General features: G+C 35.4%; 2 protein-coding genes across 6 annotated transcripts in view; one reads left to right on the forward strand and one right to left on the reverse strand.

Moving 5' to 3' along the window:
* LOC145249001 (uncharacterized) overlaps positions 1-24,729 on the reverse strand; it is a 57,235-nt gene that overhangs the window by 31,214 nt on the left and 1,292 nt on the right. Inside the window, exon 1 of one of the 4 annotated variants that reach the window (XM_080110852.1) lies at positions 2,596-2,879. The exons of 1 other annotated variant lie outside the window; for it this stretch is intronic. The gene's annotated coding sequence lies outside the window, so the exon portion shown is untranslated. Of the gene's footprint in view, positions 1-2,449; positions 2,880-7,171; positions 7,950-24,729 lie in introns of those variants that run through there. 2 more of the 4 variants (XM_080110855.1, XM_080110853.1) reach the window with 2 other exon arrangements.
* Positions 4,420-24,729, forward strand: part of LOC145248999 (uncharacterized) — a 94,235-nt gene continuing 73,925 nt past the window's right edge. Inside the window, exons 1-2 of one of the 2 annotated variants that reach the window (XM_080110851.1) lie at positions 4,420-4,438; positions 23,030-23,099. The gene's annotated coding sequence lies outside the window, so the exon portion shown is untranslated. Of the gene's footprint in view, positions 4,439-22,679; positions 23,100-24,729 lie in introns of those variants that run through there. The other variant, XM_080110850.1, reaches the window with a different exon arrangement.

A 24,729-nucleotide genomic window follows, 5' to 3' on the forward strand; every position in this document is an offset into this window, starting at 1 on the left:
GAAAATTTTTTAGATCAATTTCAAAGCATTAAAACTATGTAAGACAAAAAAAAAAAATAAATAAAAAATAACCATTTTTTTTTTTTTTTTTTTTTTACTTTAAATGCCCGCTTAAAGATTCCTACGCGATATGACAAGACACCCTACTACGCTCGTTCGCACGCGAACGTATCATGTAAGAAAAACACTACTGAAGGCGGTGAAATGGCACAAAATAGTCCCAAGGTCTAGGGGTTCATACCATGCAAACGGTAAATTTGCGGCGGGTTTGATTATCAGATTCGTTGTCAGCGACCTCGAATACCCCTAAAACAAAAACAAATTAGAGTGGTCGGTGTTCTGTTGTGGCGTAAGGTAACATTTACCCATATTTGAATTTTGCCGCCAGAGTTTTTTCTGATACGATAAATAAGTCTCGTTCCTACGTCACATCACGTGACCTCCTTGTTTACCTTAAATACCCTCTTCATATGAAGAGTCGAGTTCGTCTAACAACTCACTACACTTCGACGTCTCGTCTCTGACATAAACTGTTCTCCTGTGAATTATTGTTGAAACCTGCCTTATCCCCGGAAAGGCATCTGACCACATACATACGCTACAAGTGTCACATTTTTGAATAATTATTACTTTTTTTTTTTTAGCAAAAGTTAAGTACATTTATTGTATTAATTCATTATCTTAAGACTTTAAGGTACTGGTAGCGGTTTTAGTTCCATGCCGAACACCATACCCCCCCCCCCGAGTTCTCTCTCTCCCTACGCATGCGCAAGAACATGTTTTAGTTGCCATAGTAACTAAACGATCATGAATTTTTATCGACTTTTTTTTTTATAAGTTTTACTGTTTATGAATATTGAAATAAATGAAATTACTACACATTTATTAGTAATATTTTTTTATTTTATATTTACATTTTTTTTAAATGTAAAGAAAAAGTCGATAAAAGTGAGACAAACAGTAAAACGTCGTCATTTAAAAAGAAAATGCTATTAAAAAAACAAAAAGCCGATAAAAGTGAGAAAATATTTTTTCTTTTAATATTCATAAACAGTAAAACGTCGTCATAAAAAGAAAATGCTGTTTAAAAAAAGAAAAGAAAAAGTCGATACTGTTTATGAATATGGAAATAAATGAAATTACTACACATTTATTAATTATAATTTTATCGACTTTTAAAAATTACTAAACATTTATTAATATAAAAAAAATAGAAAAATAGAAAAAGTCGATAAAAGTGAATGAATGGTGCGAAACAATAAACATTGATTAAATAAACCAACGTAAGTAAATTTATTATTCTATCATCATTTCTATCATAGTAAAACGTCGCCATTAAAAAAGAAAATGCTATTAAAATAAAAAAAAAAGTCGATACAATTATTACAAATAAATGTGTAGTAATTTCATTTATTTCAATATTCATAAACAGTAAAACTTATTAAAAAAAAGTCGATAAAAATTCATGATCGTTTAGTTACTATGGCATTGGCAACTAAAACATGTTCTTAGCGCATGCGTAGGGAGAGGGAGAACTCAGTTTTTTTTTTAATGGTGTTCGGCATGGAACTAAAACCGCTACCAGTACCGACTTTAGCTTCATACTTAACTTGGAAATAATTTCAGAAAACTTATATTTTTGTTACCAGAAAAATGTAAACACGGTCTTTGCCATAGTGAATTTTTACGTGAAATCTAGGGTTTTTCAGATTTGAGATAAAATTATTCCATGCATTTTTTATTTCACACACTTTCTTTGAGAAATTAACTTGAAACTATAATCTTTCAAATACAATAAAAAAAGTAATCGAAAGTTAAAAAAATTATGATTAACTGGCGTTGAAAACCATGCGCCGCCCTGCCCTACGGATTCGAAAAAGTTGACAAAAAACAAATAAATGTTATCAAAGGTAAGATAAGTTACTTTTCTTCCAAACTGGATATATTTTTCGTGTTTTTATTCAATGTAACATGTTTATTCACCTCGAAAAACATACAGTGTTTACCGATGTATTGGAAAATTCAAAATGGCGCCCGACTTTCTTTTTAACACGGTAAGTTCAGGAAAAGGTGTTATAAATAATAAACTAGACAATATACTTTTAAAAACCCACCGAATATATGTCAAGTTATGCCACGGTAACATATATTGAGCGAATTTCTAACAGTATTTTGTCTAGTTTTATATTTATAGCACTTTTTCCCAAACTTACCGTGTTAAAGGGAGAGTCGGATGCCTTTTTATCGGTAAACACAGTATGTTTTTCAAGCTAAATAAACACGTTACATTAAATTAAAACACTGAAAACATATCCAGTTAGGTAGAAAAGTAACTTATCTTGCCTTTGATAACATTTATTTGTTATATATTTGTTTTTTGACAACTTTTTCGAATTTATGTGTACAGTAATACAAACCCGAATCAGCCATTAAATTGCTCAATACTAACCTTAAATCTGCAGTGGCAATACGAAAGAAAATCTAACAAATAGTTGTGTTGGGTGAAAAAGATTAAGGAAACAGTGCGCGCTTGTTCCGTTATAATAGATTTTTACGAATCTGCTGGTGGAGAAAGACTAAATATGATTTTCTTACCAAATGAATGTAAAGAAGGAAAGATTCGGTATATTATGAAGAACGGAGGTTGTTGACAATTTTGTACATTCACAGGGGAAGTAACCCCTACGATTTCACGGTGTTTTCTCAAAAACGTTACCCTCATTTAAAAAATACCCTGCATTAAAAGAATCTTGAGATATTGAGAAAACTTGCTGAATTAAATAAATTTGAGCACTTTTGAAATAACAATCTCCGGTAATTACATTAAAGCAAACGGATTAAGTAAAAAAAATTCTCGCACTGTTATCGCCTCCGAATTTGAAATCAGAAATTTCGACCGGTGTTCAGATATAAAATATCACCCATTTAATTTTGGGCCGCTTCGCTTCGCTTCGGTAATCTGGTTTAGATACGTCATTCAGCAGAGAATAGACCATTTCTGCAATGAGTTATTGATTACGATGTAATGCTAGTTCTGTGCAATTCTAGGAGGCCCACCCTTCCAGGCTTTGCTTTCTTTCTTCGAGAAGGGGTTAGTTTATTGCTAATCGCCTGAAGCGCCCTTATCAGGGAATGCCGACGTGGCTGCTAAGGCACTTCATGTAGATCAAAATGCCCCTCCTCGAGGGAGTTAGCTTTTCAATCCCACTTTCCGATGTTGGTGTCACAGTTCTTGCAGCATGAGAGAACTAAAGACCCTACTATGATGTTTAATATAGGCTATATAAAGATGTTAATTTGCAATATATTTCAATATTGTGTAGAATAATTTTCATTATATATATATATATATATATATATATATATATATATATATATATAAAAATGAAGATTATTCTACACAATATTGAAATATATATTATATCTATAATATAAAGCTGAACGTCTGTGTGTGTATGTGTCTGGTCACGAATAGACTCCTATATGGTTGACTTTTTTAAAAAAAACTTTTTTTTTTTTTTTTTTTTTTTTTATTATATTTTCACCCCAAACAAGGCACATTGCCACTTTGGTGTAGGGGGCTACTATCAGGGGAAACATCTACTGGGGCACTATGTAGGGATTAGGGCAGCGAGATGTTGGTTCACGTTGCACTTGAACTTATGCATGTCAGTACAGTTGGGGAAGCAGTGACCTGGAATGGAATTCCAAAGTCTAGCAGTTCTGGGGAAGAAACTACTGGAGTAGAACGATCTTTTACATCTAGGGATCTCTACAGTGTGGGGGTGGGATTTTGCAGCTTGTCGGGTCTGTCGAGGGTGTTCACGTCGTGGGGGCACAAGTGCTTGCAGTTCTTCAGAGCATTCACCATTATAATACTTGTAGAACAGGCAGAGGGATGCAACGTTTCGACGATGGGACAGAGGCTGAAGTTTTGATGCCAGTTTAGGGCCTATCAGATTTGCGACTCTCTTTTGAACCCTGTCAAGGAGAGAGAGACTAGTAGCCGATGCACCGGCCCAAATATGACAGCAATACTCCATACATGGGCGAATAGTGGCCTTATAGAGGTACAGGATACTTTCGGGTGTTAGAAGTTTTCTAGCACGGTAGAGAGAGCCCACCTTCCTCGCAGCGATTACATATAATGATAGAAGATGTATCGAGGATCAGGAATGGGTATGTTTGATCTGGCAGAACAGTGGTTCATAAAAATTGTGGGGTCTGTGTTCGCGCCTGGCCCTCAAAGTATGGAAATAAAAAATGAAAAGAAAAAACGTTTACAAGGGTTTTTGATATAGATGTACATAAGAATACTTTGATAAGTATGTTTCAACTTAAACAGGGATGTTATAATAAAATTGTGGAGTCTGCATTAGCGCCTGTACCCCAAGGAAATATGGCACAAACTTTAACAAAGATTTTCATATCTATTTGCGTAAGTATACTTTGATAATTATGTTTCAGTTTGAAAAAATATGGTATAATAAAATTATGGGGTGTTCGTTCGCACATGACCTCCATAGAATGTAAATATGTCAAAGTTTAACAAGGTTTTTTAAAAGGGGTGAAGGTCGACAATAACACCTTAACTTTAATCTTAATTCACGTTAGCTTTTATTTTTTTTGAGTTGAACCATATTGTGCCGAATAAATTCACCTCATAAATTCACGTTCTTATTAAAGTGAAAGCCAAAACAAAAAGTCAGAACTTTAGACAATTCTCAACACAAATTTTGCATAACTGTTTTTTTCCTTCTCCACTTGCACGTGGCACTCTTTTGAAAATAGATAAATAATAAAAAATAAGAACGTTACTTGTTATGTCAAGAGAAGGAAAAAATCCTGCTCACGTGATTACATGTCTTTTTAAAAACATTTACATAACCTTTTTATTTTTATTTATATATCTGTTTAAGCTTTTTTTTGTCAATGTACTAGAAGGGATTCAGTTTATTACAACCCTTTCTGCGTATTCTTTACATTACAATAGTACAACCCTGAATCCAACGGCGCAATACTACATCGTTCAATACTGTAAAACTGAAACGAAGCTGTTCTGCTTGAAAAGGGCGCCATTTTCTTCTTATTCATATGTATATTGATTCTTTGCTTTAAAAACTAAAGTAATTACGTGTTTACGTTTTTAATATCGCATTTTGCTGTTTCGAATTATTTTACTAAAGTAAGTAAAGCTTCATTATTTTTTAAAACTGTTTTTGTTTCTTTGTTTTTCGATATTTCGTCGATATTATTTAGTAAGAGTGTTTAGCAGAAAAGCCAACAAATGACTACCTGAAAAAATAAATATACAAGAAATAAATGTTACCATAAATAAAAGTTCAGTTCATGTTTTTTTTTTGTTTTGAAATAGTTTTTAATGGTCTTTACATGAAATAATTTCAGCGAACCGAAATTAAAACAAAATTTGAGGTGATAACTACTTAAATGAATTTTTATATAAACTACACATGCCATCATTGAATATTCCTCTAGCACAAAATAACGGAAAACATTAAAATATGTTTATAAATATTTCTGACGTTGACGGAACTCTTAAATTGTTAACACAGAATGCTCAGGTGCCCCTCCTTCAAATTGAAAACGGGGCTCTCCATTTCAAAGTCGCTGCCATTTTGATTTTTTTTTAAACCAGTTCGTGAATTAAAAAAAAAAAAAAATTTTTTTACAAACTACTTAAAAATACAAACCAATGAACTTTTCTACCATAAAAGTAACTTTTATTGACTATGGTAACATTTATTTCTTGCATATTTATATTATGTATATAACATTTTCTCTTTGTAAGGAAACATCATTTTGTTGGTCACTCTTGGCTACGAATGGAAACAAAGTTGATATAAAAAAATATATTTTCGTGAAAATTATCTTTACTTTCATCATATTTTGCTTAGGGTAAAATTTTTGAATATCAAAATCTATCTCTTTACAACCCCCTCCTTTTCATAACCTATCATACTTTCATCAATCACAGTCCATTTTCTGTAGGCTGTTTTTGAACCCAGTCAACGACGGGTACTTCTGCTAGTATATATATAACGTATGTTAAATGTGCTTATATTTTCTAAAATGTAAAAAACACACTTGTGCGTGTGTGGGAGGGTGTGATCTATAGATTTTAGCTTTACTTGTAGTTCAAAATCAATATATATTTATTATCTTATTATTATGTTCACAACGTCGAATGGTTGACCCACTCAAACAAGACAGATGATGAGGGGAGGTTCTGTCATGATTTCTCCATTGCTTATGACCTCACTCAGATTGTTCACGAACCCACCCGTGTACCTGACAATGACGGCCAGTATGCGAGTCTACTAGACCTTTTTCTCACAACTTGCCCTGAACTATGTTCAGTTTCTGTTCTGTCTCCTCTTGGATCTTCCGACCACTCTGTTGTATCAATAAAGATAAAAATGAAATGTAATAAGTCCCCAGACGTACCTCTCCATCGTACAGTATATCGATACACTAAGGCTGACTGGGATAGCTTCCGTACATTTATATCAGATCTACCTCTGCGTTCCATGTTTAAAAGGATGTGTCCTCTATAGTATCAGACCTGACAGAATGGTTAATTGTAGGTATAGACTGTTTCATACCCTCAAAAAAGTTCCAGCAAAAACCTAACAGCCAGCCATAGTTCTCTCCAGAATGTGCTGCTGCTATTGCGCACAGAAATCACTTTTTCCACTGCTTCCAACGTAATAGATGTATGGAAACTGAAGCCGCTTTCAGGACTGCCAGCAACCATTGTAAGAAAGTAATAAAGAACGAAAGAGAGTTCTATGTTCAATCCCTCAAGTCCAAAGTAGCTGAGCAGTGACTTGGTTCTCACCAGTTTTGGCAAATAGCAAACTAAATCCTGAACAGAAGCGTGTGCTCTATCCCAACTATCATAAATGGACCTGAGGTAATCTCGTCAGCATCAGACAAAGCCAAACTCTTTGCCAAGAACTTTGCAGCTAATTCTACCCTTTGCGACCAAGGCCACCAACCCCCAATATTTCCTCCTGTATCAGAAAACACGCTATGTGATATACATATATCTGTACGTGATGTTGCCAAGCTAATCAAAAACCTTAATTCCTGACGGTATTCCAATTACAGTGCTCAAAAAACTTCAACCAGAACTAGCACCCATACTTACAAAACTGTTTAAACGTTGTCTTAAGGAGAATTGCTTCCCATCACTCTGGAAAATCTCATCAGTATGCCCTGTATTTAAGAATTCAGGTGATCGCTCATCCCCCTCTCAGTACAGGCCAATAAGTCTCCTGTGCGTCATGAGTAAGTTGCTGGAATCTGATAAATACAAAAGTAATCAACCATCTCAACAAAAATAACCTTCTTAGTGACACTCAATATGGTTTCCGTTCTGCTAGATCTACAGCAGATGTGCTTACAGTTATATCTCATAGGATTAGCAAATCTCTCGAAGGAGGCAACCTTTCTAGGACAATTGCTCTTGACATATCTAAGGCCTTTAATAGGGTATGGCATAAAGGTTTACTTCATAAGATCTCTAGCTATGGTATAGCTGGAAATGTCTTCTCAATTATTAAATCATTTCTTTCTGATAGGTTCATAACAGTAGTAGTTGAGGGGCAAAAATCAGAAGCTCACAGTATTAATGCTGGTGTCCCTCAGGGGTCCATCCTGGGCCCAACTCTTTTCCTGATCTACATTAAAGATCTTCCAAATCACATCCTTACATCATTTGTAGACATTTATGCTGACAACACTACCATTTATGGTAGCACATCTAAGACAGTAAATGACCAAGTTCTCTCCTATTCTCTCTCCTCTGATCTTGAGTACGTAGTACAATGGAGAAAGGAGTGGCTGGTTATTTTTAATGCATCTAAAACCAAGCTTCTCTCTTTACATCATCAACACTCTGATCCACATCTGGCATCAATTGAAATGAATGGCTCTCGTCTTCAGGAGGCCTCAAGTTTTGACAAACTTCTGGGCTTGACAATTACTCCTGATCTTAAATGGAACACGTACATCAAATCTGTTGCCAGGGCCACTGGAAAAATGGTGGGATCTTTCTATCAATCCAGTAGATATCTCACTGCTGATGCAATTCTCTATCTATATAAGAGCCAGGTTCGTCCAAGGATGGAATACTGTTGCCACATCTTGGCAGGAGTTGCTAGAAAGGACTTGTCCTGCCTTGATAGTTCAAAATAGACTTCGTAGCCTCGTAGGAGATGTCCTTTTCTCTTCCCTGTAACCTCTATCTCACAGAAGAGATGTTGCGAGTTTGTCTCTGATGTATCATTATTTTCATGGAAAGTGTTCGACTGAGCTTCAGTCTATGGTCCCCCCTCGCCAAACTTTCATAAGAAACACTCGTCTAGTTGAAAACACTATCAATAATTCCACCCACTCTTTATCTGTGTCTAAACCTAAATGTAGATTCCATGAACAAAGCTTCTTTCTTAGAACTGCACGCCTGTGGAATTGTCTTCAGTTTTCCTGCTTTCCGGCTGACTACAATATGGTTGTCTTCAAGTCTAACTTAAACAAGTTCTTGATGAGCCGTTCCATATAAGTTAACAAATTTATCGAATTTCCATTACTAATGATTACTATATTATCCAATTTCTACTGTACACTCTTTAACCCTTATCCTTGAGTGGCTTCTTGGCTTTGATAATGTGGTGATGCCTGTGTAAAAAAAAAAAAAATTATCTTATTACTATTAGCAGTGGAAGATTTTGTTTTAAACAAAATCAAATAAAAAAAGATTATTAAAGTAATCATTTATGGCATTGAACAATTTTTCCCCGATTCTGATACCCCCAAAAGTTCTGCTTTTTTTTATTCCGATTAATATATATATATAACAGTTTCAATTTATTGTTTGTTAATTGTTTCTTACTGTGATATAATTACATTTGTTTAATAATTTGTAATGCAATAAAAACATTTTTTTATTACCTAACCTAATCCTAATTTAGGTTTAGTTTGGCAATAATCGATTTAGTTTGGTTTGGATTGTGTAAAAATATATGTTAGGGTTTGGGTTCCTTCTATAGAAGCATTAGTTGAATTTGAATAAAATGAAATACGTATTAGATACATTTGAAGCCGAAACAACGCATTATTGGAAAATAAAGAGATATTTATTTTGTTTGAAATTTATATTAAAATTCATAAATATATTTCGAAGGTAAACTTCATCTTCAGTATGTCTTTTTTTTTTTGCCATGTTGTTGTTGGAGCATAAAATCAGCAAGTAGAAGTCCGGTTGTTGTTTTTACGGTAGTTTTTTTTAAGTGTCGGAACGGTGTTTCTTTTTATACAAAAAAAATATTTTAAAAAATGTAATTATGTTGCGTAGTGGGACATATATTTAAGAGATGACGGGGACATATATAACAATTACCTTCTGGGTGTTGAAAGATGACACAAAGAGAAACAGTTACAAAATATAATGATATTCATTGGACCGGTCGAATGATGATAACGTCAGGAATTCAAACTTGAGTTCTACATGGTTTAATGTTCTTTCCTTCGCTTCCAAAGGATTCTGACTCCAACTCTCTCTCTGACTGACTAGCAGACTCAACTGTTCTGCCTCAACTGCCTGATCTGACTAGCTCCTATATTGAGAATCCCCCTTTTGCTATGACGTCAGAAGTGTGTTTTCCAAACGTGACCAATTCACGTGGCTATGCACACGTTTTTCCTAACACACTTTTGACAACAAAGAATTCTCAACTAACCTATTTTTTAACCTAACCTATTTTTTTACAATACATTTTTAATTTGTATTGTTCATTCTTTTTAGCTGACATTTTTAATATTCAGCTTTATAACAGAATGAACAATCAATTCTTTTTACAATATCAACAATATCTAACTATTTATAATAGAATTTAACAACAGACCTTTTTAACATTCCGATTTCTAACATTCTATTCCTGAACGTTGCTTACAAGGTTCGAGTCTCGGCTTATCCTAATCTCATTTTCACTTATCTAATGTTCTTTTTATTTACATGGAAAGGGGACAGCCCTTTTTCCTGTAACACATATATACATATGTATACACATGCATCTACGTATATACATGCATATATATATATATATATATATATATATATATATATATATATATATATATATATATATGATTGCTTCCAGGAAAAAGGTCTGCTAAAAGGTAAAAATTGAAAAAATTGGTACGTGGGGATCATTGGATTTTTATCTGTTCGTCAACCGTTTCATGAATCCACATGAGCAGTTTTTTTTTTTTTTACATGGAGGTCACCACTTATCAAGGCCCAGAAGCCACTCGGGCATAAGAGTTATTGCGTGTACAGTAATCAATGGGATAGTGTTGTAGTATTCGTTAGTATTGGAGATTTGATAAAGTGTCATTACTTAAAGGGGCGGTTCATCAGGAATTTTTTTATGTTGGACTTGAAGACATCCAAGTTGAAGTCACGTGGGAAACAGGCAAACGGAAAGAGAGTTCCACAGGCGTGCAGTTCTAAGAAAGAAGCTTTGTTCATGGAATCTACATTTTGATTTAGGCACAGAGTTGTGAAACATGACAGCTTCCTTATGTTAAGAATAAGTAGGTTTGAAAACACTTTTTAAAGATTGTGTCAAGCTGGTGTACTGGTTATCATACTTGACTCATTGTCTTTAGGTTTTGGCTTGGGTCTCAGCTCAAGTATTTTTTTTTTACTTACAAGAAATGAACAGTTTAGAAAAAAAAATAATATTTTCAGTTTCTTTACTTCTTTTTTTTTTTATAAAGGAATTTCATGTTACATATTTTTGCTTATAATAAATAAGAATTTTACATTAATTAACATATAATATTTATACATATTTTATGACCGGGCAACGCTGGGCGGCCTGCTAGAAAAGGTAGGTAGTGTTTTCAAATAAATCATATGATAAATAAAATGGGAAATTCCATTAAAGTATTTGTAAAACACACAGATGCAATATTCCAGCGATGGAACAAAGGTTTGAGCTTGGCCGATAGTGTGGGACTTATTTGATTTATTTGTACCCTGTCTGAGAGGGAGAAACTTGTGGTAGATGCACAAGTCCAGATGGGCGAATGGTGGCCTTGTAGAGATACAGGATACTCTCAGGTGTGAGTAGTTTTATATGTATGTGAGTAGTTTTATATGTATGTGGATCTAGGTCGTCCTTTTCTTGCACGTCCGTGTCGTGGAGTTCATAGCAATACATCACCCACAATTCATGCTTGCTCCTCAGACAATGACCAGCAAATCGTAGGCGTCTTTCTCTGATGGTATTAGATATGGTAGGTAGGTTGCCATAAAGTTGCTGCTTCATGGAATGATTTTGCCAAGATATATTAAATAAGACCTAGATCCACATACATCCAGCAAATAGCACACAACGCCAACTGTGAACCTGGAGATATGAGGTAGCTGATGGAAGATGAAAGACAGGAAACTCTGGAGACGAAGAGTCACATTGGTCCGGGTAAGGAGCCCGTCATGATGATGATACATATATGACTAATGGCAATATTATGTTGAAAACCTACAGGTCACACCTCTAAAAACTATCTAAATATAAGATTAGATTTTTCTTATAAAAACTAGTTCCCACAACTATATTTGTCCCCCCCCCACCAAAAAAGACAAAAATGTCTGTCACATGGCTTTCAATTATATCCAACACACCTGTGTGATTAACATCCCTTTTCCAACTCTAAAATAAAACCATACATTGGGAGCCACTAAATGTAACTTATGCTCAGATTTTTGCCAAGGAAAACATTTGAAAAAAAAAAAAAAGCATCAACACAGGAGCACACAGAGGACAACGTTTCCATCCCCTCACCCCCTCGGGGCTTGGGAGGTTAATATCCATTTTCAATTCACACACACACATGCTGGCAAAAAGCAAAAAACATATACAAATTCCTTACACTATCTGAAAGTAGTCAAGAGGTGCCTAATTAATTCTCAACTCTCTCTCTCGCTCTCACACACACTTTATTTTCTATTGAACTAGCGAGGGGTACCCGGCGTTGCCCGGGTGCTTTTCGGGGTATGTGAAAAAAACCCAAAAACGTGAAAAAAAACCCGAAGCCTTCACGATGCGCAGTTGGAAAATAGTAAAGTGTTTTAAAAAAAACAGGTGCGCGTTTTTGATTGACGTGACGGTGATAGGTATTCAGCAGTTAGCAGTTTGTGCGGGACAGTTTTGAATGAGGTGAATAAATTGGTTTGTTTGTTTTTAAAAACCCGCTCCCTGTTTATTAGGAGCGAAATGAAAGCTACAGTCTGATATGACGAAGTTAGCTCTCTTGAGACAACTGTCTTTCGGCCTGTTGGGTTTATTTGCTTCCCCACTGAGCAAATTAGGCACAAGGCCGTTTTTTAATGTGGAGATACGGGGAGAGGGAAAGGGGGGACCAGCTCCCGAGAGGTGGGAAATGGGAGCTGGATTAGAAACTGTTGGTATGAAGGGTTGTCCCTCCAGTGACCAAGGTCAGATATGTGGGGTTACCCCCACATATGGTCTTTGCTAGTCATAGCTTGCAGCATCTGTCGGAACAGATACTACACTTTGATCTTGTCCCCCTCGTACCGCCGAAGTGGGGGGGGGGCTGGCTTTCAGCCTATGATTAGAGTCGAGTTTTGCTTTTTTTTTATACCGAAAACCGAATGTAATGTGTGCCGATGCGGGAAATGTTGAATAATTAACGTTTGAAAGTCAATAAAATTAAATAGACAGGCGAGCTCCGTGGGTAATTCTGAGATATTACAATTTATAGATGATATAAAAAGTTTTAAGAAGTTGTGAACCGAGCAAGCGCTTCTCTGAAAGAAGCCTTTTGTGGACATCGAGGAAAAGCGTACATACATACATACATACATACATACATTTTTGCTTTTATATATATAGATGAAGAATCTTTATTCTATTTCTCTTAGTTTGTCCGTCTGTCTGTCTGTCTGTTTCACTTTTTCTCAGAAACAGGCTCCTTCAGTCTTTTACAGACTATGGATACCCACGAAGGGGTGCCTGCATGTGAAATTTTTGTGGCAGGAGGTGCGCAATTTCCAACCACACCTCTCCTAAGTTGACATTGTTGAATACCAGTGGCAAGTGAAGTATATGTACAGGACGACTGGAAGCAAATGCCGAGATAAGCGGAGAGCACATACAGCATCTAGAATTTCCAAATGGTCACCCATCTGGTAGTAACCAGGCTCAATGTTGCTTAACTTCATTGATCTGACAAGAACCAGTGTGTCAATGCGATTATGTTGTATATTTTCTCAGAAACTAACCTGATGATTTTGCTGAAATTTTGTATGGACATTTGTTATGATAGGGTGCAGCAAACTAAATATTATGGTACCTGCTTGATGCACAGTTAAGGACTATTAGGGATTAATAGAGATTAACAGGGACTTAGCACCACAATACTATGTTTACTATAGAAGCCTTCTCAGAAACTACTGGATTGATCTAGCTGAAATTTTGTATGGAAATGTGATATAATAACATGCAGTTGGGATTAGTTTGATTGATTGATTGGTTTTACGGCATATCAACCTATGTGGTCATTTAATGCCGGAGTCCTTTTTTTTTTTTTTTTTTTAACTTTTTTTTATTGGGGGGGGGGGACTTTTTCAGCCTTTCCTCTCTTTTTTTATAAAATTAAACTAAGAAATTAAATGTTGTATTTATACATGGATGTGTATATTTGGGTGACTTTAAATTTCCTTAAATTTTCTTATATAAATTTACTTTCCTAAGGTATGCTAGAATATTTGTTGAGTTGACCTTTTCAAAAAGGTCCTCCATATTGCTTTCTGTATAATATAATTTTCTAGTTGGGGCAAGGTCATCACACCCAACTAGGATATGTTTTACTGTGAGTGTCTCCTGGCATGGGATGCACTCTGGCGCCGATTCTCCATTTAGTATATAAGAATGAGTAAAGTTGGTGTGCCCTATGCGCAGCCGAGTCAGTATCACATCTTCTCGGCGTGATCTCTTGATGTCCGGACATCGTTTCTTAAGTTCAGGTTTGATTGAGTATAATTTGCTGCCCTCTTGCTGACTCCACCGCAGTTGCCATTTTTCCTGTATGTATGCTTTTATCTGGGGTCTAAGATCAGTATGTGGAATCTTAAAATTGTCAGTTGGAAGGTGAGAAGATCTTTTTGCAGCTGTATCTGCCCTGTTATTGCCTTTGATCCCCACATGGCTGGGGATCCAGACAAGAATGTTTTTAGTAGTTGAAAGGATATTGATTTTTTCTATTAATTTTGTTGTTAGTGGATTTTCTTGTTTTTGATTTTGTATAGATAATAGGACTGATAAAGAATCTGTGAGAATGATGAAGTTTTTGGTGGTTTCCTCTCAAATTATGTTGAGTGCTAGATCGATAGCTATAGTCTCTGCAGTGAATATAGATACTTCATTTTGAAGATTTCTCTTCATTGTGGTTTTATGGTACGTTGCTGCACATCCAGTGTGATTGTTGCTTTTAGATCCGTCTGTGTAGATAAAGGTGTAAGTCTGAATATCGTAATTTTAAATGTTGAAGTTCGTTGTGGTATTCAATAGGGTTTGTGGTAGATTTGGACTTTTTGTTTAGGTTCAGTTTTATTTCTACTTGTTTCATGGTCCATGGGGGTGTTTTAGGCAGTATGAAGTTGTGAATGCTGGAGATTGGAATTTCCGATTCTTCAATGCTTTCCTTCATTCGGAGCCCGAAAGTTTTGATAGTTTTTCCTCTCATGTTAAAGAGTTCTTCATATTTAGGATAGAAGGTACATTGGTATGCAGGGTTGTTTGGGCAAGACTTCAGTTTGAGTAAATATTGAAGGGCTAACTTTTCTCGCCTTAGATCTAGTGGGGGTTCGTGTGCTTCCGTGTATAGACTGTTCACGGGGGAGGTTCTGTATGCTCCTCGGGCCAATCTTAGGCCAGTATGGTGAATAGGGTCTAGGCTTTTTATATATGATGTTCGGGTTGATCCATATATGAAACAACCGTAGTCTAGCTTTGAGCGGACTAGTGCTCTGTAAAGTTTAAGGAGTGTTTCCCTGTCTGCACCCCAATCGGTATGTGCTACCACTCTCAAAAGATTTACAGCTTTGTTACATTTTTTTTTCAGATAGTTTATGTGTGGGATGAATGTTAACTTTTTGTCAAATAAAATCCCTAAGAATTTGTACTGGTCAGTAACGGGTATGGGCATTCCTTCCATGGTTAGGACAGGATCATTATGCATGTTCTTTAGTTTGCAGAAATGGATGCATTTCGTTTTTCTTTTGGAGAATCTAAATCCATTCTCTTCCGTCCATCTCATTACTTTGTTTAAGCACAATTGAAGCTTCCTTTCTATTATAGATATATATCTAGATCTACAGCATATTAGGAAGTCATCCACATATAGGGAGCAATCTACCCCAGGGTTAAGGTTTTTTACAATGTTGTTAATTCGGATCTGAACAGGGTCACTGACAGTATACTCCCTTGAGGTACTCCATTCTCTTGTTCTTTCAAGTCCAAGAGAGCTGTGCCAACCTTTATTCTGAACCGTCTATTTTTAAAAAAATTTTCAATAAAAATTGGCATTCTGCCTTTTAGTCCAAGCGCCTTCAGATCCCTTGTAACACCGTACTTCCACACAGTATCGTAGGCTTTTTCCATGTCAAAAAACACTGCTGTTAAATGTTCCTTCCTTACAAAGGCTTCTCTGATGAAGGTTTCAAGTCTGACTATGTGGTCTATTGAACTTCGGTTTTTCCTGAATCCTGTTTGAAATTCTGTAATAAGATTCTGTTTCCAGGAACCAGATTAGTCTTTTGTTTATAATCCTTTCCATGGTCTTACAAATGCAGCTTGTTAGAGCTATTGGCCTGAAATTCAATGGATCTGAGACGTTACTTGATTGGGATTGGATGTTTGAGTTTTCAGATTTGGGGATTGGTATTATTGTGGCCTCTTTCCAGGTCTCAGGTACGTTTCCACTGGACCATATAATATTGAAAATTTCAAGTAGGTATTTCATTGAGATTTCTGGAAGTTTTTTGAGGATTTCATATGGAATTTCATCGGGCTCTGTAGCTGTGTCATGGGATTTGGCTAGCGATTCTTTTAATTCAGGCAAGGTAAGAGGTTGGTTGTATTTTTCGGTATTTTGCGATTTAAATAGAATTTTCTTCTTCTCTTCCTTTTCTCTAATCTTTTTGAATTTCTCTGTCAGTCACATGATGAAATTTTTGATAAATTATCTGCCAGGTTATTGGAAATGTCTTTTTGATTAGTATATATTTTGTTGCCTTTAGAGATGTGGGATATTGGTGTACTACTACACTTTCCTTCTACTTTCCTCATCATGTTCCAAACTGTTTTCGCCTTGGTATTCACATTAATTTTGGATATATAATTTCTCCAAGTTGTTCTTTTGGATTCCTTTATGATTCGTCTGGCTTTTGCTCTGTTGTTTTTGAAGAAATCCAGATTTTCGCTTGTTGGGTACTTTTTGAATTTTCTCAAGGCAGCTCGTCGAGCTCCGATGGCTTTTCTGCATTCTTTTGTGAACCAAGGTTTGTTGTGATTGTTGGTTTTGGTTGTTTTCGGTATGGTATTATTTGCTGTGTTTGTGAGCGTTTTAATGAAGTAATTCAAATGGTCATCTTCATTCTTTTCGATAATTAATTGGTTTTTGCACTATTCCTGGAAGTCTTCCCAATCCGCTTTATGTAGGTTCCATTTGGGTGTTTTTTGTTCAGTACTAGTACTTAGGCTTTCCAGGATGATTGGGAAATGATCACTCCCACAGGTGTCATTGTGTACTTTCCAATCATAGTCCATATATATGGAAAGATCACATAAGGTAAGGTCAATGGTGGTGAAAGTACCTGTTCTGGGTACATATAGGTGTAGTTTTGATTATTAAGGAGGCATAGATTATTTTTATTTATTATGTTTTCTATTTCTTTTCCTTTTTTATTTATTTCTTTACTTCCCCATATTACATTGTGACTGTTGAGATCTCCTAGTAGAAAAAAGGGTTTAGGGAGTTGTTTTATTAATTGAGTTATCTCAGTTTCGTTGATTGTATCTTTTGGAGGGATGTAGATTGAGCAAAGTGTTATAGTTCTATGTAGAGTCACTGAAACTGCAATTGCTTGCAAGTTTGTGTTTATATTTATTTGTCTTTGAGGGACTTCATTCTTCACGAGTATTAATGTGCCTCCAGAAGCTCTGTCCGTATCTTTATTTATGTAGTTGTAAGATGTGTAGTGTTTTATGTTGATGGTATTATTTTCTTTCAGAAAGGTCTCCTGTAGACAGACAAGTGCTGGGCTCATATTTGTTATTAATAATGTGAGTTCATTTTGGTTTGCTTTTATCCCTCTGATATTCCATTGTAATATTTTGTTCATAATTTGGAATTGTGTTCAACTTACATCGTCTCCAATCCCTCAAATCTATTTTCTGTCGGAGTCCCTGTTCGAGATATAGATCGGGATCTTTCTTTTCCTTGTTTTTTTTTTTTTTTTTTTTTTGTCTGGGGGGATTTTTGATTCTTTTCTGGCTTGTGATGTGTTTGATGGTTGTTCGGTTGTTTTTGTAGAAATGGTTTGTGGTTTTGTTTCTTTTTGTGGTTCAGTAGTGTCTTTACTTAATATTATCCTTGGATTGGTTGCAGACATTGCACGATTCATTTTCCTCATTTCTTCTAATAGTTCTTTCATTTCCTTTATTAGTTTGCTTAGGACATCAATTTTCTTGTCAGTTGTATCTGTTACATGTATATGACCATTTTGATTGTTGATTGGAGTAGTTTTTTTAGTTGCATCTGCATATGTTTTAGTTTCAATGATTTTCCTGGCCTCTGGGTAGGATATATTTTTTATGTTTTAGTTTGGTCACTTCTTTTTCTCTTTTCCATATTTCACAATATCTAGAGCCAGCGCCATGATTTCCAGGGCACTTGGCACACTTGAAATCTTTTCTGCAGTCAATGTGTGGGCCGCTTTCTCCACATCTTCCACACACTGGTAATCATGTGCACCGATCTTGATGGTGTCCAAACTTCTGGCACTTGAAGCATTGGAGGGGGTTTGGAATATAAATTTCTACATTTATTTTCATATATCCAACTTTCACTTCTTTGGGTATGGTGAGGAATCAAAAGTTAGTATATATGTATTGGTATCGATTTTCTCACTTTTTTTTTTGATTTGAACTCTACAAACATCTAACACATTCTGTTTCTGTAAGTTTGTCTTGATTTCCTCCAAGGGACAAAGTGCAAGTTCGTGGCTTTTCACTACTCCTTTGCAGGTATTTAGGGTTGGATGTCTGTAGCATTTGACTTTGATGTTTTCAAATAATTTTAGTTTCAATATTTCTTTAGTTTGTTCTTCGTTATGGGTTTCTATTAGTAGGCTGCCGTTAAATTGTTTTTTATAGACTTTGGTTTTAGAGTTTTAAGATTTTTTTCAATTTTAAAAGGTGATAGTTTGCTCAAAGGAGTTTCCTCCATTGATTCTATTACTACGAATGTTGACTTCCTTGGTTTTATCGTCTCTTCCTCAGAGCTACTGATGTCAGAGACATCAGAGTGGGTTCTCTTTGGGTGGTTGGGTGGTTTTTGGGAGGAATAAGCCATATATTTTGTTTTCTTTTTTCGTCATCTTTGTCCCCACCCACCTCGGAGTTCTATTTGGGAAGAGCCTGGGGGGAAACCCATTCGCCCAGCCTCCACAGGGATACAATGATGATATAACCGACTTTGGTGGTATCATAATGATTATCTGTTCTCTCTTGATATTCCTATGGGATCTGTAGCAATCCTGAGGGGTTTACAGCCTCGTCATCGATATTCACACCTAATCGATTGACCCTCAGCCACCGCTTTCCATCATATATTAGGGAGTAGGGTTATTTGTGGGAGAGGGGGGATGTGTTGTGTTAGTAGTGAGTTTTTGGAATGGGCAATATATGGTGGGGCTTGGCGTGACTGGCTGATTGGTCGGATCGAGCCTCTCCGACTGCCCGTCTAATCGAAGTAAGGACCAAAGTAATGTATTGCGGTGCCCAAACTTCTATGTATCCTGGTTTAGGTTCGCTCAATCACCAGGATCACGTCCTAAGACATTACGGGTAGCAACTCACGGCTAACTGGTTGCCCCATTGAGGGATTTTTACTCTCTGCAGGGGGGCAGTCGGTTTGTTCTCATGCCCTACCGACAGGGCAAAAAAAAAAAATAAATAATTTACTAGAATATATTTGTTTTCTTTTTCTTTCTTTTTTGTTGTTTCTTTTCCTTTTTAAAATCAGTTTCTATTCAACCCATAGTTGGGACCCTAACAGGTACTACCACTCCGGGTCAGGGTGGACCTGGGAGCAATGGCAATTAAGAGGTGGCTCCACACTCCCCAAGCCCGTAAGCCGGGCCTCACCATTGGATGTAGTTTAAGGTCATATCCAGGACCGGGAGTAAGGTAGGAAAAAAAATAAAAAGGGGAGGGAGATGGGCTGTTGTTTTTTTTTTTTTGGTTTTGCAGAACATAATTAAGTTTTACAAAAAGATCAGAAAACAAAAAAACGTCAATGTAGGTGCATTTCGTCTCAGGAAGCCACAGGGCAACCTGATCTGGTAGCACCAGTTGGGATTAGTATTTTTGTAAAAAATGAACACAATTGAATGATATACAATCATCAATTTGACATAAAACACTTATATAGTCAATAGACTATTTTGTTTGACTAGAAAGTTTAGTTGCTAACATAAATGTATTGTAATTATATATATATATATATATATATATATATATAACGGGCAGCGTTCAATAAGTAATGCCCCTAATCCACCTCTTACATATAAATATCTTATTTTCTTTAAACATGTTTTCTTCCTCTGTGTTTAGAATTTATTTTTTTAAATGCATATCAGTCTTTTTGTTCCTTCAGTCTTAATAAATTTTTGATCCATTAATATGCAAGTCATCTTGTTTTTTCCTTATTTAAATATAAGCATGGATCTTAACATTTTCTATAATAAAGAGAAAAGTTTTTTATATGTGAGTCTCTTTTAATCTCAGTTCTTTGATAGTTGCTTCTTTTTATATGACTTTTGTTTGTTTTCATTGTTAAAAGAAATATAGGGAAGTTTGCTGAGAGTTTCTTAATTTAAAAAAAAATAATTTTGGAAGAAAAGTGACTTATGTAAGAGTGACTAACGTTTGCTCAGTTAATTAATTACTTAGTTAACTAAATATATAGTTAATTACTTGTGGAATTGTCTTCCATTTTCCTGTGTTACATGATAAGGGCTGCCCCCTTTTTATGTAAGTATAAAAATAGAGATTTAGTTAAAATGAAAATGAAATAGAATAGACGAAATTTGAACCTCGTAATTTAGGTTTAGAAATAGATTACGAGAGAGAATTAGCAAATGGAATGTGAAAACAAACCATTGTTTAGCTTAGAGATAAAATAGTTTCAAGAAAAGAATGTGCATTGTCAATTCTGTTATGAAAATTCAATTGAAGAATGCAACTATAAGATAATTTAATAAACATGCCTTGTCTTGAGCGATTTCCATGTTAAAAAAAAAAAAATCAGAAAATCCTCTGATTGGTTTAAAATATAGTTATTTTTTTTATTTTTTATTTTTTTTTTAATTCAGATTGATATCTGCGTGAATCTGGTTTCACAGAAACGAGTTTAAGCATTTTTATTTCAAACACCGAAGAGTAAACTTTGGTGATACACTTCTCCATGAAGGCAATAAGACAATGAGTTTGGTTTTTAAATCTACCCCCCCCACCGCCTCCCAAAAGTGTATTCTGGATTAAAAAAATTAAAAATTTTTTTTTTTTATTTTCACTCCAAACAAGGCACAGTGCCATTTTGATGTGTGTGTGTCTCGGGGGGGGGGGGAGGGTAGCTACTATCTGGGACATAATTTGCATAGGTACTAGTCATGGGACGATTCCTATATTTTTCCCGATTCCGATTCTTTATAAATCTCTAATTATTTAACTATAAGATTATTATTTTCCCCGATTTTCATAAAAAACCCGTGTTAAATATGCAGATATTTTCGTAAACATTAAAATACACTGGTGGAGGATGATCTATCGATTTTAGCTTTACTGATATTTTAAAATCAATAAATACTTTTATTTTATCATTATTACCAGCAATGGAAGATTTTGCTTTAAACAAAATCAAATAAAAAAAAAAGACAATTAAAGGAATCGTTTTGGCATCGGAAAATAGGCATCAATTTTTCTGATTCCAATACCGATTCCGATACCCCCAAATCTTCCGATTTTTCCGATTCCCGATTCCGATTTATTGTCCCAACGCTAATAAGTACTATGTAAAGAGTTTCACAGCAAGATATCTGTTTACATCACACTTTAACTTCTGCATGTCAGTACAGTCAGGGATGCAGGAACCCGGAAGGGAATTCCAAAGTCTAGCAGTCCTAGGGAAGAAACTATTAGATTAAAAGGTTTTCTTACATCTAGAGATTTCTACTGTGAAGGGGTGGAATTTTGCTGCTTATCAAGTTTGTCGGGGTATTTACATCAAAGGTGGTACAAGGGCTCGTGGTTCATCGGAGCACCTATCATTACTTGTAAAACAGGCAGAGGGATGCAACATTTTGTTGATGAGACAGCGGTTGAAGCCTAGTTAACAATGCGGGATTTATTAGATTGGCAACTCTTTTTTTTAACCTTGTCTAAGAATAAGAGACTAGTAGCTGATGCACCAACCTAAATGTTGCAACAATACTCTGTAGCAGTTAACAAACTATTTACTATAAGCAGATCAATGCCCGGTGCCAAAGTGAGTCGGCCACACTGGCCAATCGGTTGGCAGGGAGGATTGATTTGAGCTGTCCCCTTAAGGACTTTTAGCCCTTTGGGATCTGAACTGCAATCGCCAGAGAGACGCCAGCAAGCGACCTATACAGACCTCTCTCATTCATCCCTACCACTGCTTCTTGTTGACGACTGCAGTCTGATGGCAGACGACACCTTCAAACTGACATTTACATTTTCTTTCTTTCTCTTCAGTCTGAGATACAATCTCGCCTTTTCTAAATAAACCCTTTATTATTGTTTTGTTAAAAACAATGTCGTTTGGCCTTGTGTTTATTTAAGTAATTATTAGGAGAGAAATGCACAACATTTCCCTCCTATAACTCCATACATGGACGAATAGTGGGTTTGTAGAAATACGGGATACTCTCAGGCATAAGTAACTTTCTAGCCCAACAGAGAGAGAGCCAACATTTTTTGCAGCAGCCTTGGCAATGCCGTCAATTAGGACAAAAATAAAATATTATCGAGGTCTCTATTTACTTGCCTCTCCACTAGTACAAGTAAGACACAACATAGGTTTTTAATATGGAGGGGGAAGAGAGAGAATCTAGCTCCTCACAAAAAAGAGATACTCGCCTTCGAACGAAATGAGAGATATTATTGAGGTACCTATTTTTAATGTAGAGAGGATGGTCTAGCTCCTCACAAAAAAAGAGAGACTCTGGATTTGGGAGAAAAAGATGTTATTGAGGATTATGAAAATCTTATTGTAGCACTATGTGACATCATAGATTTTTTTGACCAATCAAAAGAAAGGTTGCATTCATCATCGACGACACCGTCGGTGCTCCATTTTAAAATGCCACTCGTTCACGTTTTTTTTTTTTTTTTTTGACAATTTAGCTTCGTAGATTCGTTTTAAAGTACACGGAAGAAAATAAAAACAACATTTTTCTAAAAAAAAGTTTGGCATATACTAGAGTAATGTCTAGTATTCTCGCATTTCAATATTTATGAATATTTCGTCCTCGTTTGCTAACGAGAGTAAAAAAAAAAAAAAAAACCCCAAAAAACTATGGATTTTTTAATTTTTCTCAAGTTCTAACAAAAGAAAAAAATACTTGGATCGGAAAGTTTTTTTTTTTTTTTTTTTTTTTTTTTTTTTTCAGATTTCGCCAAAAAAATAAAACAAAACAAAATCACAACCAAAAGAAAACCACACAACTCAACCTTGACACGGTAATTATTTGGCTATTTTTTTTTGGTACTAGTGCAGAGTGATCCGATCCGGACGTAAATAATAACGTTATTATTTAAAAAGCCATTCTTAACATGGGGAGGGGAGGGTGTTTTCTACCTATTCTATACTTTAACCTTACAATTGAATAATAAAAAAAACAAAACTTTAATTAAACTTGGAAATACGATTAACAAAATAGCGCGGATCACTCTCTGCACTAGCACCTATTATTATTTTGTTAGTTGCTATATTTATAAATTAGCAAAATCTTGCGTGTCTGTTTTTCGCCACTAAATTCCACAATATCTATTTATCTATCACGCTTATGTGCTTATGTTACCATTTTTAAAAATCGTATTGTTTTACGATATCTTTTTTTGTTTTATTATTATTAAATTCATTATCGTAAAGTACTAACAAATTTTGGTGCTCATACAGAATACGGAACGTGCTGGAAATAGCAACATTATGATTTAGAAATCCATTCTTAACATGGGTGGGGATGGTTCCCTTTGCTTAATTTGATAAACAAAAAACGAAGTTGCTTCTTGGCATTCGGATCAAAATCACAAGAATCATATATACACATATTTATGTTTTTTTCTGGGGGGGGGGGGGTTCATTAAGTAGGACTATCTCCACGGTGTGAATGCGGTATTATGGTGAAAGGTGTCGACTAAGAGTAACCACAGGATTCGTAAGCAGTAGAAAGACCCCCCTCCTTATTAGGGCTTCCATGTGTAAGTAAGTTTGTTGCTAATTACAAGTTATTGTATTCATATTTTTAAATTGTATTTTTTCAAGACATAATAAACTAAATATACAAGATCACAGTGTACAGTGTCTGTTCAAATGCTATATTTCACCTTTTCGGTGCTAGTCCAAGTGCACTTCTTGTTCCGCGCTATTTTTAAAATAGTATCTTCAAGTTTAATTAAAGTTTTATGGTGTCTGCTTTTATTAAATTGTAAGGTATACAAAACACCCTCCCCATGTTAAGAATGGGTTTCTCAGCAGTCAGCACCAGCACCACTGCACAGTGCACCACTGCACCAGTACCACTTTTTTTGTCCTCTATCAGTGGAGAAGAAATCCTTCATGACTCGGACAATTTTAAATTTTGTTCCTATCCAGATTGCCCCTTTTTGAGGAGCTATATTTTCCCCACATTAAAAACCGACTTTTTGTTTAACTCTGCCCTCTGAGGACGCAAGTAAATAGGAGCAAAAGATGCCGTGGGTTTGTATTACTGTACACACAGATTCAAAAAAGTTGGCAAAAAACAAATATATAACAAATAAATGTTATCAAAGGCAAGATAAGTTACTTTTCTACCAAACTGGATATATTTTTTGTGTTTTTATTCAATGTAACATGTTTATTCAGCTTGAAAAACGTACATTGTTTACCGATGTATTGGAAAATTCAAAATGGCGCCCGACTCTCTCTTTAATACGGTAAGTTTGGGAAAAAGTGTTATAATAAACTATACAAAATACTATTAAAAACCCACCGAATATATGTCAACTTATGTCACGGTAACATATATTGAGCGAATTTGTCTAGTTTATTATTTATAACACTTTTCCCGAACTTACAGTGTTAAAGAGAGAGCCGGGCGCCATTTTG

The sequence above is a fragment of the Euprymna scolopes genome, chromosome 27 (genome assembly GCF_053919585.1).
Source record: "Euprymna scolopes isolate OS-2025 chromosome 27, ASM5391958v1, whole genome shotgun sequence".
Classification (NCBI taxonomy): domain Eukaryota; kingdom Metazoa; phylum Mollusca; class Cephalopoda; order Sepiida; family Sepiolidae; genus Euprymna; species Euprymna scolopes.